We start from the raw sequence: 18,085 nt of genomic DNA, 5'->3' as shown, positions 1-18,085 counted from the left end.
AAGGGGACCAAAAGAGACTAAAACTGGAAGTTGGGGCCATTAGCGCAAGGAAGCGCCAAGAGGGGAGAGAGTGGTTGGAAACCCTTCCCTTGAGTCCAACTAGTGACAATCAAGAAGTTTTAGCGGCCTGCACGAGTGTCGCACGGGTTCTTTACCCGCTATGCCAAAGGGAACCAAAAGTGAAAGTTGGGGGACAGAAGCTCCAGGAGGGGAGAGAGTTGTTGGAAACCCTTCCTTTGAGCCCTAGTAGTGACAATCAAGAAGTTTTAGCGGCCTACACAAGTGTCGCACACTTTCTCTACCCGCGAAGCCAAAGGGGACCAAAGGAAAGACCAAAACGGGAACTTGGGGCCATTGACGCAAAGAAGCGCCAGGAGGGGAGAGAGTGGTTGGAACCCCTTCCCTTGACTCCCAGTAGTGACAATCAAGAAGTTTTAGCGACCTGCACGAGTGTCGCACGGGTTCTTTACCAGCTAAGCCAAAAGGGACCAAAGGAAAGACCAAACCAGAAACTTGGGGCCGTTGTTGCAAAGAAGCGCCAAGAAAGGAGAGAGTGGTTGGAAACCCTTCCCTTGAGTCTAACTAGTGACAATCAAGAGTTTTTGCGGCCTGCAGGAGTGTCGTACGGATTCTTTACCCACTAAACCAAAGGGGACGAAACGAGACCAAAAGTGAAAATTTGGGGAAAGAAGCGCGAGGAGGGGAGAGAGTTGTTGGAAACCCTTCCTTTGATTCCTAGGAGTGACATTCAAGAAGTTTTTCTAGCCAGAGACGAGTCTCGCGCGTGTTCTTTAACCGGTAAGTAAAAGGGGAGCAAAAGAGACTAAAACTGGAAGTTGGGGCCATTAGCGCAAGGAAGCGCCAAGAGGGGAGAGAGTGGTTGGAAACCCTTCCCTTGAGTCTAACTAGTGACAATCAAGAAGTTTTAGCGGCCTGCACGAGTGTCGCACGGGTTCTTTACCCGCTATGCCAAAGGGGACCAAAAGTGAAAGTTGGGGGACAGAAGCTCCAGGAGGGGAGAGAGTTGTTGGAAACCCTTCCTTTGAGCCCTAGTAGTGACAATCAAGAAGTTTTAGCGGCCTACACAAGTGTCGCACACTTTCTCTACCCGCGAAGCCAAAGGGGACCAAAGGAAAGACCAAAACGGGAACTTGGGGCCATTGACGCAAAGAAGCGCCAGGAGGGGAGAGAGTTGTTGGAACACCTTCCCTTGACTCCCAGTAGTGACAATCAAGAAGTTTTAGCGGCCTGCAAGAGTGTCGTACGGATTCTTTACCCACTAAACCAAAGGGGACGAAACGAGACCAAAAGTGAAAATTTGGGGAAAGAAGCGTGAGGAGGGGAGAGAGTTGTTGGAAACCCTTCCTTTGATTCCTAGGAGTGACATTAAAGAAGTTTTTCTAGCCAGAGACGAGTCTCGCGCGTGTTCTTTAACCGGTAAGTAAAAGGGGAGCAAAAGAGACTAAAACTGGAAGTTGGGGCCATTAGCGCAAGGAAGCGCCAAGAGGGGAGAGAGTGGTTGGAAACCCTTCCCTTGAGTCCAACTAGTGACAATCAAGAAGTTTTAGCGGCCTGCACGAGTGTCGCACGGGTTCTTTACCCGCTATGCCAAAGGGGACCACAAGTGAAAGTTGGGGGACAGAAGCTCCAGGAGGGGAGAGAGTTGTTGGAAACCCTTCCTTTGAGCCCTAGTAGTGACAATCAAGAAGTTTTAGCGGCCTACACAAGTGTCGCACAGTTTCTCTACCCGCGAAGCCAAAGGGGACCAAAGGAAAGACCAAAACGGGAACTTGGGGCCATTGACGCAAAGAAGCGCCAGGAGGGGAGAGAGTGGTTGGAACCCCTTCCCTTGACTCCCAGTAGTGACAATCAAGAAGTTTTAGCGGCCTACACAAGTGTCGCACACTTTCTCTACCCGCGAAGCCAAAGGGGACCAAAGGAAAGACCAAAACGGGAACTTGGGGCCATTGACGCAAAGAAGCGCCAGGAGGGGAGAGAGTGGTTGGAACCCCTTCCCTTGACTCCCAGTAGTGACAATCAAGAAGTTTTAGCGACCTGCACGAGTGTCGCACGGGTTCTTTACCCGCTATGCCAAAGGGGACCAAAAGTGAAAGTTGGGGGACAGAAGCTCCAGGAGGGGAGAGAGTTGTTGGAAACCCTTCCTTTGAGCCCTAGTAGTGACAATCAAGAAGTTTTAGCGGCCTACACAAGTGTCGCACACTTTCTCTACCCGCGAAGCCAAAGGGGACCAAAGGAAAGACCAAAACGGGAACTTGGGGCCATTGACGCAAAGAAGCGCCAGGAGGGGAGAGAGTGGTTGGAACCCCTTCCCTTGACTCCCAGTAGTGACAATCAAGAAGTTTTAGCGACCTGCATGAGTGTCGCACGGGTTCTTTACCAGCTAAGCCAAAAGGGACCAAAGGAAAGACCAAAACAGAAACATGGGGCCGTTGTTGCAAAGAAGCGCCAAGAAAGGAGAGAGTGGTTGGAAACCCTTCCCCTGAGTCTAACTAGTGACAATCAAGAGTTTTAGCGGCCTGCAGGAGTGTCGTACGGATTCTTTACCCACTAAACCAAAGGGGACGAAACGAGACCAAAAGTGAAAATTTGGGGAAAGAAGCGCGAGGAGGGGAGAGAGTTGTTGGAAACCCTTCCTTTGATTCCTAGGAGTGACATTCAAGAAGTTTTTCTAGCCAGAGACGAGTCTCGCGCGTGTTCTTTAACCGGTAAGTAAAAGGGGACCAAAAGAGACTAAAACTGGAAGTTGGGGCCATTGGCGCAAGGAAGCGCCAAGAGGGGAGTGAGTGGTTGGAAACCCTTCCCTTGAGTCCAACTAGTGACAATCAAGAAGTTTTAGCGGCCTGCACAAGTGTCGCATGGGTTCTTTACCAGCTAAGCCAAAAGGGACCAAAGGAAAAACCAAAACGGAAACTTGGGGCTGTTGGCGCATAGAAGCGCGAAGAGGGGACAAAGTGGTTGGAAACCCTTCCCTTGAGTCTAACTAGTGACAATCAAGAAGTTTTAGCGGCCTGCAAGAGTGTCGTACGGATTCTTTACCCACTAAACCAAAGGGGACGAAACGAGACCAAAAGTGAAAATTTGGGGAAAGAAGCGTGAGGAGGGGAGAGAGTTGTTGGAAACCCTTCCTTTGATTCCTAGGAGTGACATTCAAGAAGTTTTTCTAGCAAGAGACGAGTCTCGCGCGTGTTCTTTAACCGGTAAGTAAAAGGGGACCAAAAGAGACTAAAATTGGAAGTTGGGGCCATTAGCGCAAGGAAGCGCCAAGAGGGGAGAGAGTGGTTGGAAACCCTTCCCTTGAGTCCAACTAGTGACAATCAAGAAGTTTTAGCGGCCTGCACGAGTGTCGCCCGGGTTCTTTACCCGCTATGCCAAAGGGGACCAAAAGTGAAAGTTGGGGGACAGAAGCTCCAGGAGGGGAGAGAGTTGTTGGAAACCCTTCCTTTGAGTCCTAGTAGTGACAATCAAGAAGTTTTAGCGGCCTACACAAGTGTCGCACACTTTCTCTACCCGCGAAGCCAAAGGGGACCAAAGGAAAGACCAAAACGGGAACTTGGGGCCATTGACGCAAAGAAGCGCCAGGAGGGGAGAGAGTGGTTGGAACCCCTTCCCTTGACTCCCAGTAGTGACAATCAAGAAGTTTTAGCGACCTGCACGAGTGTCGCACGGGTTCTTTACCCGCTATGCCAAAGGGGACCAAAAGTGAAAGTTGGGGGACAGAAGCTCCAGGAGGGGAGAGAGTTGTTGGAAACCCTTCCTTTGAGCCCTAGTAGTGACAATCAAGAAGTTTTAGCGGCCTACACAAGTGTCGCACACTTTCTCTACCCGCGAAGCCAAAGGGGACCAAAGGAAAGACCAAAACGGGAACTTGGGGCCATTGACGCAAAGAAGCGCCAGGAGGGGAGAGAGTGGTTGGAACCCCTTCCCTTGACTCCCAGTAGTGACAATCAAGAAGTTTTAGCGACCTGCACGAGTGTCGCACGGGTTCTTTACCCGCTATGCCAAAGGGGACCAAAGGAAAGACCAAAACAGAAACATGGGGCCGTTGTTGCAAAGAAGCGCCAAGAAAGGAGAGAGTGGTTGGAAACCCTTCCCCTGAGTCTAACTAGTGACAATCAAGAGTTTTAGCGGCCTGCAGGAGTGTCGTACGGATTCTTTACCCACTAAACCAAAGGGGACGAAACGAGACCAAAAGTGAAAATTTGGGGAAAGAAGCGCGAGGAGGGGAGAGAGTTGTTGGAAACCCTTCCTTTGATTCCTAGGAGTGACATTCAAGAAGTTTTTCTAGCCAGAGACGAGTCTCGCGCGTGTTCTTTAACCGGTAAGTAAAAGGGGACCAAAAGAGACTAAAACTGGAAGTTGGGGCCATTAGCGCAAGGAAGCGCCAAGAGGGGAGAGAGTGGTTGGAAACCCTTCCCTTGAGTCCAACTAGTGACAATCAAGAAGTTTTAGCGGCCTGCACGAGTGTCGCCCGGGTTCTTTACCCGCTATGCCAAAGGGGACCAAAAGTGAAAGTTGGGGGACAGAAGCTCCAGGAGGGGAGAGAGTTGTTGGAAACCCTTCCTTTGAGTCCTAGTAGTGACAATCAAGAAGTTTTAGCGGCCTACACAAGTGTCGCACACTTTCTCTACCCGCGAAGCCAAAGGGGACCAAAGGAAAGACCAAAACGGGAACTTGGGGCCATTGACGCAAAGAAGCGCCAGGAGGGGAGAGAGTGGTTGGAACCCCTTCCCTTGACTCCCAGTAGTGACAATCAAGAAGTTTTAGCGACCTGCACGAGTGTCGCACGGGTTCTTTACCCGCTATGCCAAAGGGGACCAAAAGTGAAAGTTGGGGGACAGAAGCTCCAGGAGGGGAGAGAGTTGTTGGAAACCCTTCCTTTGAGCCCTAGTAGTGACAATCAAGAAGTTTTAGCGGCCTACACAAGTGTCGCACACTTTCTCTACCCGCGAAGCCAAAGGGGACCAAAGGAAAGACCAAAACGGGAACTTGGGGCCATTGACGCAAAGAAGCGCCAGGAGGGGAGAGAGTGGTTGGAACCCCTTCCCTTGACTCCCAGTAGTGACAATCAAGAAGTTTTAGCGACCTGCACGAGTGTCGCACGGGTTCTTTACCCGCTATGCCAAAGGGGACCAAAGGAAAGACCAAAACAGAAACATGGGGCCGTTGTTGCAAAGAAGCGCCAAGAAAGGAGAGAGTGGTTGGAAACCCTTCCCCTGAGTCTAACTAGTGACAATCAAGAGTTTTAGCGGCCTGCAGGAGTGTCGTACGGATTCTTTACCCACTAAACCAAAGGGGACGAAACGAGACCAAAAGTGAAAATTTGGGGAAAGAAGCGCGAGGAGGGGAGAGAGTTGTTGGAAACCCTTCCTTTGATTCCTAGGAGTGACATTCAAGAAGTTTTTCTAGCCAGAGACGAGTCTCGCGCGTGTTCTTTAACCGGTAAGTAAAAGGGGACCAAAAGAGACTAAAACTGGAAGTTGGGGCCATTAGCGCAAGGAAGCGCCAAGAGGGGACAGAGTGGTTGGAAACCCTTCCCTTGAGTCCAACTAGTGACAATCAAGAAGTTTTAGCGGCCTGCACAAGTGTCGCATGGGTTCTTTACCAGCTAAGCCAAAAGGGACCAAAGGAAAAACCAAAACGGAAACTTGGGGCCGTTGGCGCATAGAAGCGCAAAGAGGGGACAAAGTGGTTGGAAACCCTTCCCTTGAGTCTAACTAGTGACAATCAAGAAGTTTTAGCGGCCTGCACGAGTGTCGCACGGGTTCTTTACCCGCTATGCCAAAGGGGACCAAAAGTGAAAGTTGGGGGACAGAAGCTCCAGGAGGGGAGAGAGTTGTTGGAAACCCTTCCTCTGAGCCCTAGTAGTGACAATCAAGAAGTTTTAGCGGCCTGCACGAGTGTCGCACGGGTTCTTTACCCGCTATGCCAAAGGGGACCAAAAGTGAAAGTTTGGGGGCAGAAGCTCCAGGAGGGGAGAGAGTTGTTGGAAACCCTTCCTTTGAGCCCTAGTAGTGACAAACAAGAAGTTTTAGCGGCCTACACAAGTGTCGCACACTTTCTCTACCCGCGAAGCCAAAGGGAACCAAAGGAAAGACCAAAACGGGAACTTGGGGCCATTGACGCAAAGAAGCGCCAGGAGGGGAGAGAGTTGTTGGAACCCCTTCCCTTGACTCCCAGTAGTGACAATCAAGAAGTTTTAGCGGCCTGCAGGAGTGTCGTACGGATTCTTTACCCACTAAACCAAAGGGGACGAAACGAGACCAAAAGTGAAAATTTGGGGAAAGAAGCGTGAGGAGGGGAGAGAGTTGTTGGAAACCCTTCCTTTGATTCCTAGGAGTGACATTCAAGAAGTTTTTCTAGCCAGAGACGAGTCTCGCGCGTGTTCTTTAACCGGTAAGTAAAAGGGGACCAAAAGAGACTAAAATTGGAAGTTGGGGCCATTAGCGCAAGGAAGCGCCAAGAGGGGAGAGAGTGGTTGGAAACCCTTCCCTTGAGTCCAACTAGTGACAATCAAGAAGTTTTAGCGGCCTGCACGAGTGTCGCCCGGGTTCTTTACCCGCTATGCCAAAGGGGACCAAAAGTGAAAGTTGGGGGACAGAAGCTCCAGGAGGGGAGAGAGTTGTTGGAAACCCTTCCTTTGAGCCCTAGTAGTGACAATCAAGAAGTTTTAGCGGCCTACACAAGTGTCGCACACTTTCTCTACCCGCGAAGCCAAAGGGGACCAAAGGAAAGACCAAAACGGGAACTTGGGGCCATTGACGCAAAGAAGCGCCAGGAGGGGAGAGAGTGGTTGGAACCCCTTCCCTTGACTCCCAGTAGTGACAATCAAGAAGTTTTAGCGACCTGCATGAGTGTCGCACGGGTTCTTTACCCGCTATGCCAAAGGGGACCAAAAGTGAAAGTTGGGGGACAGAAGCTCCAGGAGGGGAGAGAGTTGTTGGAAACCCTTCCTTTGAGCCCTAGTAGTGACAATCAAGAAGTTTTAGCGGCCTACACAAGTGTCGCACACTTTCTCTACCCGCGAAGCCAAAGGGGACCAAAGGAAAGACCAAAGGAAAGACCAAAACGGGAACTTGGGGCCATTGACGCAAAGAAGCGCCAGGAGGGGAGAGAGTGGTTGGAACCCCTTCCCTTGACTCCCAGTAGTGACAATCAAGAAGTTTTAGCGACCTGCACGAGTGTCGCACGGGTTCTTTACCCGCTATGCCAAAGGGGACCAAAAGTGAAAGTTGGGGGACAGAAGCTCCAGGAGGGGAGAGAGTTGTTGGAAACCCTTCCTTTGAGCCCTAGTAGTGACAATCAAGAAGTTTTAGCGGCCTACACAAGTGTCGCACACTTTCTCTACCCGCGAAGCCAAAGGGGACCTAAGGAAAGACCAAAACGGGAACTTGGGGCCATTGACGCAAAGAAGCGCCAGGAGGGGAGAGAGTGGTTGGAACCCCTTCCCTTGACTCCCAGTAGTGACAATCAAGAAGTTTTAGCGACCTGCATGAGTGTCGCACGGGTTCTTTACCAGCTAAGCCAAAAGGGACCAAAGGAAAGACCAAAACAGAAACATGGGGCCGTTGTTGCAAAGAAGCGCCAAGAAAGGAGAGAGTGGTTGGAAACCCTTCCCCTGAGTCTAACTAGTGACAATCAAGAGTTTTAGCGGCCTGCAGGAGTGTCGTACGGATTCTTTACCCACTAAACCAAAGGGGACGAAACGAGACCAAAAGTGAAAATTTGGGGAAAGAAGCGCGAGGAGGGGAGAGAGTTGTTGGAAACCCTTCCTTTGATTCCTAGGAGTGACATTCAAGAAGTTTTTCTAGCCAGAGACGAGTCTCGCGCGTGTTCTTTAACCGGTAAGTAAAAGGGGACCAAAAGAGACTAAAACTGGAAGTTGGGGCCATTAGCGCAAGGAAGCGCCAAGAGGGGACAGAGTGGTTGGAAACCCTTCCCTTGAGTCCAACTAGTGACAATCAAGAAGTTCTAGCGGCCTGCACAAGTGTCGCATGGGTTCTTTACCAGCTAAGCCAAAAGGGACCAAAGGAAAAACCAAAACGGAAACTTGGGGCCGTTGGCGCATAGAAGCGCGAAGAGGGGACAAAGTGGTTGGAAACCCTTCCCTTGAGTCTAACTAGTGACAATCAAGAAGTTTTAGCGGCCTGCACGAGTGTCGCACGGGTTCTTTACCCGCTATGCCAAAGGGGACCAAAAGTGAAAGTTGGGGGACAGAAGCTCCAGGAGGGGAGAGAGTTGTTGGAAACCCTTCCTTTGAGCCCTAGTAGTGACAATCAAGAAGTTTTAGCGGCCTACACAAGTGTCGCACACTTTCTCTACCCGCGAAGCCAAAGGGGACCAAAGGAAAGACCAAAACGGGAACTTGGGGCCATTGACGCAAAGAAGCGCCAGGAGGGGAGAGAGTGGTTGGAACCCCTTCCCTTGACTCCCAGTAGTGACAATCAAGAAGTTTTAGCGACCTGCACGAGTGTCGCACGGGTTCTTTACCCGCTATGCCAAAGGGGACCAAAAGTGAAAGTTGGGGGACAGAAGCTCCAGGAGGGGAGAGAGTTGTTGGAAACCCTTCCTTTGAGCCCTAGTAGTGACAATCAAGAAGTTTTAGCGGCCTACACAAGTGTCGCACACTTTCTCTACCCGCGAAGCCAAAGGGGACCAAAGGAAAGACCAAAACGGGAACTTGGGGCCATTGACGCAAAGAAGCGCCAGGAGGGGAGAGAGTGGTTGGAACCCCTTCCCTTGACTCCCAGTAGTGACAATCAAGAAGTTTTAGCGACCTGCATGAGTGTCGCACGGGTTCTTTACCAGCTAAGCCAAAAGGGACCAAAGGAAAGACCAAAACAGAAACATGGGGCCGTTGTTGCAAAGAAGCGCCAAGAAAGGAGAGAGTGGTTGGAAACCCTTCCCCTGAGTCTAACTAGTGACAATCAAGAGTTTTAGCGGCCTGCAGGAGTGTCGTACGGATTCTTTACCCACTAAACCAAAGGGGACGAAACGAGACCAAAAGTGAAAATTTGGGGAAAGAAGCGCGAGGAGGGGAGAGAGTTGTTGGAAACCCTTCCTTTGATTCCTAGGAGTGACATTCAAGAAGTTTTTCTAGCCAGAGACGAGTCTCGCGCGTGTTCTTTAACCGGTAAGTAAAAGGGGACCAAAAGAAACCAAAACTGGAAGTTGGGGCCATTGGCGCCATTGGCGCAAGCAAGCGCCAAGAGGGGAGTGAGTGGTTGGAAACCCTTCCCTTGAGTCCAACTAGTGACAATCAAGAAGTTTTTGCGGCCTGCACGGGTGTCGCACTGGTTCTTTACCCGCGAAGCCAAAGGGGACCAAAGGAAAAACCAAAACGAGAACTTGGGACCATTGAGGCAAAGAAGTGCCAGCAGGGGAGAGAGTGGTTGGAAACCCTTCGACTTGACTCCTAGTAGTGACAATCAAGAAGTTTTAGCGGCCTGCACGAGTGTCGCACAGGTTCTTTACCCGCTAAGCCAAAGGGGACCAAAAGTGAAAGTTGGGGGAAAGAAGCTCCAGGAGGGGAGAGAGTTGTTGGAAACCCTTCCTTTGAGCACTAGTAGTGACAATCAAGAAGTTTTAGCGGCCTACACAAGTGTCGCACACTTTCTCTACCCGCGAAGCTAAAGGGGTCCAAAGGAAAGACAAAAACGGGAACTTGGGGCCATTGACGCAAAGAAGCGCCAGGAGGGGAGAGAGTTGTTGGAAACCCTTCCTTTGAGTCCTGGGAGTGACATTCAAGAAGTTTTAGCAAGCAGAGACGAGTCTCGCGCATGTTCCTTTGCCGGTAAGTAAAAGGGGACCAAAAGAAACCAAAACTGGAAGTTGGGGCCATTGGCGCAAGGAAGCGCCAAGCGGGGAGTAAGTGGTTGGAAACCCTTCCTTTGAGTCCAACTAGTGACAATCAAGAAGTTTTTGCGGCCTGCACGGGTGTCGCACAGGTTCTTTACCCGCGAAGCCAAAGGGGACCAAATGAAAGACCAAAACGAGAACTTGGGGCCATTGAGGCAAAGAAGTGCCAGCAGGGGAGAGAGTGGTTGGAAACCCTTCCCTTGACTCCTAGTAGTGACAATCAAGAAGTTTTAGCGGTCTGCACGAGTGTCGCACGGGTTCTTTACCAGCTAAGACAAAGGGGAACAAAACGGGAACTTGGGGCCGTTGGCGCAAAGAAACGTCAGGAGGGTGAAGATTGTTGGAAACCCTTCTCTTAAGTCCTAGTAGTGACAATGAAGAAGTTTTAGCGGCCTGCAGGAGTGTCATACGGATTCTTTACCCACTAAACCAAAGGGGACGAAACGAGACCAAAAGTGAAAATTTGGGGAAAGAAGCGCGAGGAGGGGAGAGAGTTGTTGGAAACCCTTCCTTTGATTCCTAGGAGTGACATTCAAGAAGTTTTTCTAGCCAGAGACGAGTCTCGGGCGTGTTCTTTCACCGGTTAGTAAAAGGGGACCAAAAGAGACTAAAACTGGAAGTTGGGGCCATTGGCGCAAGGAAGCGCCAAGAGGGGAGAGAGTGGTTGGAAACCCTTCCCTTGAGTCCAACTAGTGACAATCAAGAAGTTTTAGCCGCCTGCACGAGTGTCGCACGGGTTCTTTACCCGCTAAGCCAAAGGGGACCAAAAGTGAAAGTTGGGTAAAAGAAGCTCCAGGAGGGGAGAGAGTTGTTGGAAACCCTTCCTTTGAGTCCTGGGAGTTACATTCAAGAAGTTTTAGCAGCCAGAGATGAGTCTCGCGCATGTTCCTTAGCCGGTAAGTAAAAGGGGACCAAAAGAGACCAAAACTGGAAGTTAGGACCATTGGCGCAAGAGGGGAGTGACTGGTTAGAAACCCTTCCCTTGAGTACAACTAGTGACAATCAAGAAGTTTTAGCGGCCTGCACGGGTGTCGCACGGGTTCTTTAACCGCGAAGCCAAAGGGGACCAAAGCAAAGACCAAGACGAGAACCGGGGGCGATTGACGCAAACAAGTGGCAGCAGCGGAGAGAGTGGTTGGGAACCATTCCCTTCACTCCTAGTGGTGACAATCAAGAAGTTTTAGCGGCCTGCACGAGTGTCGCACGGGTTCTTTACCAGCTAAGCCAAAAGAGACCAAAGGAAAGACCAAAACGGGAACTTGGGGCCGTTGGCGCAAAGAAGCGCCACGAGAGGGAAGAGTGTTGGAAACCCTTCCCTTGAGTCCTAGTAGTGACAATGAAGAAGTTTTAGCGGCCTACAGGAGTGTCGTACGGATTCTTTACCCACTAAACCAAAGGGGACGAAACGAGACCAAAAGTGAAAATTTGGGGAAAGAAGCGCGAGGAGGGGAGAGAGTTGTTGGAAACCCTTCCTTTGATTTCTAGGAGTGACATTGAAGAAGTTTTTCTAGCCAGAGACGAGTCTCGCGCGTGTTCTTTAACCGGTAAGTAAAAGGGGACCAAAAGAGACTAAAACTGGAAGTTAGGGCCATTGGCGCTTCCTTGCGCCAAGAGGGGAGAGAGTGGTTGGAAACCCTTCCCTTGAGTCCAACTAGTGACAATCAAGAAGTTTTAGCCGCCTGCACAAGTGTCGCACGGGTTCTTTACCTGTTAAGCCAAAAGGGACCAAAAGTGAAAGTTGGGGGAAAGAAGCTCCAGGAGGGGAGAGAGTTGTTGGAAACCCTTCCTTTGAGCCCTAGTAGTGACAATCAAGAAGTTTTAGCGGCCTACACAAGTGTCGCACACTTTCTCTACCCGCGAAGCCAAAGGGGACCAAAGGAAAGACCAAAACAGGAACTTGGGGCCATTGACGCAAAGAAGCGCCAAGAAAGGAGAGAGTGGTTGGAAACCCTTCCCTTGAGTCTAACTAGTGACAATCAAGAGTTTTAGCGGCCTGCAGGAGTGTCGCACGGGTTCTTTACCAGCTAAGCCGAAAGGGACCAAAGGAAAGACCAAAACAGAAACTTGGGGCCGTTGTTGCAAAGAAGCGCCAAGAAAGGAGAGAGTGGTTGGAAACCCTTCCCTTGAGTCTAACTAGTGACAATCAAGAGTTTTAGCGGCCTGCACGGGTGTCGCACAGGTTCTTTACCCGCGAAGCCAAAGGGGACCAAATGAAAGACCAAAACGAGAACTTGGGGCCATTGAGGCAATGAAGTGCCAGCAGGGGAGAGAGTGGTTGGAAACCCTTCCCTTGACTCCTCGTAGTGACAATCAAGAAGTTTTAGCGGTCTGCACGAGTGTCGCACGGGTTCTTTACCAGCTAAGCCAAAGGGGACCAAAACGGGAACTTGGGGCCGTTGGCGCAAAGAAACGCCAGGAGGGTGAAGAGTGTTGGAAACCCTTCTCTTAAGTCCTAGTAGTGACAAGGAAGAAGTTTTAGCGGCCTGCAGGAGTGTCGTACGGATTCTTTACCCACTAAACCAAAGGGGACGAAACGAGACCAAAAGTGAAAATTTGGGGAAAGAAGCGCGAGGAGGGGAGAGAGTTGTTGGAAACCCTTCCTTTGATTCCTAGGAGTGACATTCAAGAAGTTTTTCTAGCCAGAGATGAGTGTCGCGCGTGTTCTTGAACCGGTAAGTAAAAGGGGACCAAAAGAGACTAAAACTGGAAGTTGGGGCCATTGGCGCAAGGATGCGCCAAGAGGGGAGAGAGTGGTTGGAAACCCTTCCCTTGAGTCCAACTAGTGACAATGAAGAAGTTTTTGCGGCCTGCACGGGTGTCGCACGGGTTCTTTACCCGCTAAGCCAAAGGGGACCAAAAGTGAAAGTTGGGGGAAAGAAGCTCCAGGAGGGGAGAGAGTTGTTGGAAACCCTTCCTTTGAGCCCTAGGAGGTGACAATCAAGAAGTTTTAGCGGCCTACACAAGTGTCGCACACTTTCTCTACCCGCGAAGCCAAAGGAGACCAAAGGAAAGACCAAAACAAGAACTTGGGGCCATTGACGCAAAGAAGCGCCAGGAGGGGAGAGAGTGGTTGGAACCCCTTCCCTTGACTCCCAGTAGTGACAATCAAGAAGTTTTTGCAGCCTGCACGGGTGTCGCACAGGTTCTTTACCCGCGAAGCCTAAGGGGACCAAAGGAAAGACCAAAACGAGAACTTGGGGCCATTGAGGCAAAGAAGTACCAGCAGGGGAGAGAGTGGTTGGAAACCCTTCCCTTGACTCCTAGTAGTGAAAATCAAGAAGTTTTAGCGGCCTGCACGAGTCTCGCACGGGTTCTTTACCAGCTAAGCCAAAGGGGACCAAAGGAAAGACCAAAACGGGAACTTGGGGCCGTTGGCGCAAAGAAGCGCCAGGAGGGGGAAGAGTGTTGGAAACCCTTCCCTTGAGTCCTAGTAGTGACAATGAAGAAGTTTTAGCGGCCTGCAGGAGTGTCGTACAGATTCTTTACCCACTAAACCAAAGGTGACGAAACGAGACCAAAAGTGAAAATTTGGGGAAAGAAGCGCGAGGATGGGAGAGAGTTGTTGGAAACCCTTCCTTTGATTCCTAGGAGTGACATTCAAGAAGTTTTTCTAGCCAGAGACGAGTCTCGCGCGTGTTCTTTAACCGGTAAGTAAAAGGGGACCAAAAGAGACTAAAACTGGAAGTTGGGGCCAATGGCGTAAGGAAGCGCCAAGAGGGGAGTAAGTCGTTGGAAACCCTTCCCTTGAGTCCAACTAGTGACAATCAAGAAGTTTTTTCGGCCTGCACGAGTGTCGTACAGGTTCTTTACCCGGGAAGCCAAAGGGGACTAAAGGAAAGACCAAAACGAGAACTTGGGGCCATTGAGGCAAAGAAGTGCCAGCAGGGGAGAGAGTGGTTGGAAACCCTTCCCTTGACTCCTAGTAGTGACAATCAAGAAGCTTTAGCGGCCTGCACGAGTGTCGCACGGGTTCTTTACCAGCTAAGCCAAAGGGGACTAAAGGAAAGACCAAAACGGGAACTTGGGGCCGTTGGCGCAAAGAAGCGCCAGGAGGGGGAAGAGTGTTGGAAACCCTTCCCTTGAGTCCTAGTAGTGACAATGAAGAAGTTTTAGCGGCCTGCAGGAGTGTCGTACAGATTCTTTACCCACTAAACCAAAGGTGACGAAACGAGACCAAAAGTGAAAATTTGGGGAATGAAGCGCCAGGAGGGGAGAGAGTTGTTGGAAACCCTTCCTTTGATTCCTAGGAGTGACATTCAAGAAGTTTTTCTAGCCAGAGACGAGTGTCGCGCGTGTTCTTTAACCGGTAAGTAAAAGGGGACCAAAAGAGACTAAAACTGGAAGTTGGGGCCATTGGCGCAAGGAAGCGCCAAGAGGGGAGTGAGTGGTTGGAAACCCTTCCCTTGAGTCCAACTATTGACAATCAAGAACTTTTTGCGGCCTGCACGGGTGTCGCACAGGTTCTTTACCCGCGAAGCCAAAGGGGACCAAAGGAAAGACCAAAACGAGAACTTGGGGCCATTGAGGCAAAGAAGTGCCAGCAGGGGAGAGAGTGGTTGGAAACCCTTCCCTTGACTCCTAGTAGTGACAATCAAGAAGTTTTAGCGGCCTGCACGAGTGTCGCACGGGTTCTTTACTAGCTAAGCCAAAGGGGACCAAAGGAAAGACCAAAACGGGAACTTGGGACTGTTGGCGCAAAGAAGCGCCAGGAGGGGGAAGAGTGTTGGAAACCCTTCCCTTGAGTCCTAGTAGTGACAATGAAGAAGTTTTAGCGGCCTGCAGGAGTGTCGCACGGTTTCTTTACCCACTAAACCAAAGGGGACGAAACGAGGCCAAAAGGGAAAATTTGGGGAAAGAAGCGCGAGGAGGGGAGAGAGTTGTTGGAAACCCTTCCTTTGATTCCTAGGAGTGACATTCAAGAAGTTTTTCTAGCCAGAGACGAGTCTCGCGCGTGTTCTTTAACCGGTAAGTAAAAGGGGACCAAAAGAGACTAAAACTGGAAGTTGGGGCCATTGGCGTAAGGAAGCGCCAAGAGGGGAGTAAGTCGTTGGAAACCCTTCCCTTGAGTCCAACTAGTGACAATCAAGAAGTTTTTTCGGCCTGCACGGGTGTCGCACAGGTTCTTTACCCGCGAAGCCAAAGGGGACTAAAGGAAAGACCAAAACGAGAACTTGGGGCCATTGAGGCAAAGAAGTGCCAGCAGGGGAGAGAGTGGTTGGAAACCCTTCCCTTGACTCCTAGTAGTGACAATCAAGAAGCTTTAGCGGCCTGCACGAGTGTCGCACGGGTTCTTTACCAGCTAAGCCAAAGGGGACCAAAGGAAAGACCAAAACGGGAACTTGGGGCCGTTGGCGCAAAGAAGCGCCAGGAGGGGGAAGAGTGTTGGAAACCCTTCCCTTGAGTCCTAGTAGTGACAATGAAGAAGTTTTAGCGGCCTGCAGGAGTGTCGTACAGATTCTTTACCCACTAAACCAAAGGTGACGAAACGAGACCAAAAGTGAAAATTTGGGGAATGAAGCGCCAGGAGGAGAGAGAGTTGTTGGAAACCCTTCCTTTGATTCCTAGGAGTGACATTCAAGAAGTTTTTCTAGCCAGAGACGAGTCTCGCGCGTGTTCTTTAACCGGTAAGTAAAAGGGGACCAAAAGAGACTAAAACTGGAAGTTGGGGCCATTGGCGCAAGGAAGCGCCAAGAGGGGAGTGAGTGGTTGGAAACCCTTCCCTTGAGTCCAACTATTGACAATCAAGAAGTTTTTGCGGCCTGCACGGGTGTCGCACAGGTTCTTTACCCGCGAAGCCAAAGGGGACCAAAGGAAAGACCAAAACGAGAACTTGGGGCCATTGAGGCAAAGAAGTGCCAGCAGGGGAGAGAGTGGTTGGAAACCCTTCCCTTGACTCCTAGTAGTGACAATCAAGAAGTTTTAGCGGCCTGCACGAGTGTCGCACGGGTTCTTTACCAGCTAAGCCAAAGGGGACCAAAGGAAAGACCAAAACGGGAACTGGGGGCTGTTGGCGCAAAGAAGCGCCAGGAGGGGGAAGAGTGTTGGAAACCCTTCCCTTGAGTCCTAGTAGTGACAATGAAGAAGTTTTAGCGGCCTGCAGGAGTGTCGCACGGTTTCTTTACCCACTAAACCAAAGAGGACGAAACGAGACCAAAAGTGAAAATTTGGGGAAAGAAGCGCGAGGAGGGGAAAGAGTTGTTGGAAACCCTTCCTTTGATTCCTAGGAGTGACATTCAAGAAGTTTTTCTAGCCAGAGACGAGTCTCGCGCGTGTTCTTTAACCGGTAAGTAAAAGGGGACCAAAAGAGACTAAAACTGGAAGTTGGGGCCATTAGCGCAAGGAAGCGCCAAGAGGGGAGAGAGTGGTTGGAAACCCTTCCCTTGAGTCCAACTAGTGACAATCAAGAAGTTTTAGCGGCCTGCACGAGTGTCGCACGGGTTCTTTACCCGCTATGCCAAAGGGGACCAAAAGTGAAAGTTGGGGGATAGAAGCTCCAGGAGGGGAGAGAGTTGTTGGAAACCCTTCCTTTGAATCCAACTAGTGACAATGAAGAAGTTTTAGCGGCCTGCAGGAGTGTCGTACAGATTCTTTACCCACTAAACCAAAGGTGACAAAACGAGACCAAAAGTGAAAATTTGGGGAAAGAAGCGCGAGGAGGGGAGAGAGTTGTTGGAAACCCTTCCTTTGATTCCTAGGAGTGACATTCAAGAAGTTTTTCTAGCCAGAGACGAGTGTCGCGCGTGTTCTTTAACCGGTAAGTAAAAGGGGACCAAAAGAGACTAAAACTGGAAGTTGGGGTCATTGGCGCAAGGAAGCGCCAAGAGGGGAGTGAGTGGTTGGAAACCCTTCCCTTGAGTCCAACTATTGACAATCAAGAAGTTTTTGCGGCCTGCACGGGTGTCGCACAGGTTCTTTACCCGCGAAGCCAAAGGGGACCAAAGGAAAGACCAAAACGAGAACTTGGGGCCATTGAGGCAAAGAAGTGCCAGCAGGGGAGAGAGTGGTTGGAAACCCTTCCCTTGACTCCTAGTAGTGACAATCAAGAAGTTTTAGCGGCTTGCACGAGTGTCGCACGGGTTCTTTACCAGCTAAGCCAAAGGGGACCAAAGGAAAGACTAAAACGGGAACTTGGGGCTGTTGGCGCAAAGAAGCGCCAGGAGGGGGAAGAGTGTTGGAAACCCTTCCCTTGAGTCCTAGTAGTTACAATGAAGAAGTTTTAGCGGCTTGCAGGAGTGTCGTACGGATTCTTTACCCACTAAACCAAAGGGGACGAAACGAGACCAAAAGTGAAAATTTGGGGAAAGAAGCGCGAGGAGGGGAGAGAGTTGTTGGAAAGCCTTCCTTTGATTCCTAGGAGTGACATTCAAGAAGTTTTTCTAGCCAGAGACGAGTCTCGCGCGTGTTCTTTAACCGGTAAGTAAAAGGGGACCAAAAGAGACTAAAACTGGAAGTTGGGGCCATTGGCGCAAGGAAGCGCCAAGAGGGGAGTGAGTCGTTGGAAACCCTTCCCTTGAGTCCAACTAGTGACAATCAAGAAGTTTTTGCGGCCTGCACGGGTGTCGCACAGGTTCTTTACCCGCGAAGCCAAAGGGGACCAAAGGAAAGACCAAAACGAGAACTTGGGGCCATTGAGGCAAAGAAGTGCCAGCAGGGGAGAGAGTGGTTGGAAACCCTTCCCTTGACTCCTAGTAGTGACAATCAAGAAGTTTTAGCGGCCTGCACGAGTGTCGCACGGGTTCTTTCCCAGCTAAGCCAAAGGGGACCAAAGGAAAGACCAAAACGGGAACTTGGGGTCGTTGGCGCAAAGAAGCGCCAGGAGGGGGAAGAGTGTTGCAAAACCCTTCCCTTGAGTCCTAGTAGTGACAATGAAGAAGTTTTAGCGTCCTGCAGGAGTGTCGTACGGATTCTTTACCCACTAAACCAAAGGGGACGAAACGAGACCAAAAGTGAAAATTTGGGGAAAGAAGCGCGAGGAGGGGAGAGAGTTGTTGGAAACCCTTCCTTTGATTCCTAGGAGTGACATTCAAGAAGTTTTTCTAGCCAGAGACGAGTCTCGCGCGTGTTCTTTAACCGGTAAGTAAAAGGGGACCAAAAGAGACTAAAACTGGAAGTTGGGGCCATTGGCGCAAGGAAGCGCCAAGAGGGGAGTGAGTCGTTGGAAACCCTTCCCTTGAGTCCAACTAGTGACAATCAAGAAGTTTTTGCGGCC

Source organism: Abrus precatorius, unplaced genomic scaffold, assembly GCF_003935025.1.
Source record: "Abrus precatorius isolate BTA unplaced genomic scaffold, Abrus_2018 Scaffold5, whole genome shotgun sequence".
NCBI lineage: Eukaryota > Viridiplantae > Streptophyta > Magnoliopsida > Fabales > Fabaceae > Abrus > Abrus precatorius.
This window is presented reverse-complemented; position numbering follows the sequence as displayed.